The sequence below is a fragment of the Diceros bicornis genome, chromosome 8, assembly GCF_020826845.1.
Source record: "Diceros bicornis minor isolate mBicDic1 chromosome 8, mDicBic1.mat.cur, whole genome shotgun sequence".
Classification (NCBI taxonomy): domain Eukaryota; kingdom Metazoa; phylum Chordata; class Mammalia; order Perissodactyla; family Rhinocerotidae; genus Diceros; species Diceros bicornis.
In genome coordinates this window covers 13,854,845-13,856,319 of record NC_080747.1, presented here as the reverse complement: position 1 = coordinate 13,856,319, position 1,475 = coordinate 13,854,845, and positions in this window count along the sequence as shown.

Here is a 1,475-nt window from a genome sequence, read left to right as displayed (position 1 = left end):
ACGTGGACCAGAGTCCAAATCCCAAGTCTCTCCATTTCTACCTCTGTGACCTTGGACACCAGCACCCACCTCACAGGTTCATTGTGAGGATGAAATGATGAACTATGTTAAAAGGTCTAGCAGAGATCCCTGCATACACATAGCTGGCTCTCAGGAACTCGCCAGTTTCCTTTCTCCTAATGCCTCCCTTCTTAGATTCAAGATTGACTTCAATTGGACCAGAGCTACATCAAGAGAAATAGGTCAAGCTCATCCTAGACAACAATAAAGAACAAGGAGGCAACTCGATCAAGGGATTTTCTTTCTTCTTACTGGGATTGACTTTAAGCACATCTGGTTAGAGATCATTCCAGGTTTGGGAATGATCTCAGAACAATGGGATTGTCCTCTATTGCTATCAACTTTAGCTCACAAGTGAGTGTTGACATCATTTGTTCTTTTATTCTACAGACATCCATTGACTGCAGGTAGCGTGGGGGAGGTGACTGACAGAAACGGGAAGAACTAGTGCTCCCGACTCAGGTTACACGCTTAGGAAAGTTGCTTAACATCCGTAATATATGAAGACTAATTTCTCCCTGATAGGATTGTTAGAATGCTTAAATGAAACAATATATGTAGTGGTTAAATAAGATAATATATGTTATATAATTCATCCATATACAATTCTTATGTGTACATAATATATAAATATTATGTAACATAATATATAATATAATACATAATAAAGGAGTTGGTTTACATATACATATACTATAAATTACATTTACATATAATGTTATAATATATCTTAAAAACTGTAAGCTCCTTATCCTCAAGGCTGTGTCTATCAGGAAAGCAATGCAGTATCATGGTGAAGTGTGTGAGCTCTGCAGTCAACCCTGGAGTTAAAACTTAGCTCTACGATTTACCAGCTGAGGTTCTTGAGCAAAGTATGTATCTCTGAAACCCAACATCCTTAAATGGAAAATTAGAATAATAATGCCACCTCACAGTGCTTTTTGAGAATTTAGTAGTACATAATGAACTTCTGCTTAAGGATGTGGGAGTAGCTAGCTGGTAATAGACTAACCGTGCCAAGGACAAAAATGTACAAATTGGAAAAATTATAAAAACAGCTGTTGGAAAGCATAAGAGAATAAGCAAAGCAGCGATGAATTTTGGTAATATCCTATTTCTCCATCCAGGTAGAGGTTACTTAGATGTGTTTACCTTGTGCAAATTGATTGAGCTGTACATTCATGATCTTTTCTGTATGGAGGCCATATTTCAATAAAAAAATTTACAAAAATGTGGAATGGATTGTTAGAAGCACTGATGATAGCACTAAAATGGAGTATGTGCATCCAGATGTTATCTGGTCTTTTTTTTTTTTTTTTCCCCACGCCTAGTTCTATGCCCTACGCTTAAGAGATGCTCAGTAGATCTCTATAGAACCTAACTGAATTGCATGGTCTGTTTTTTTCCTGGTGCCT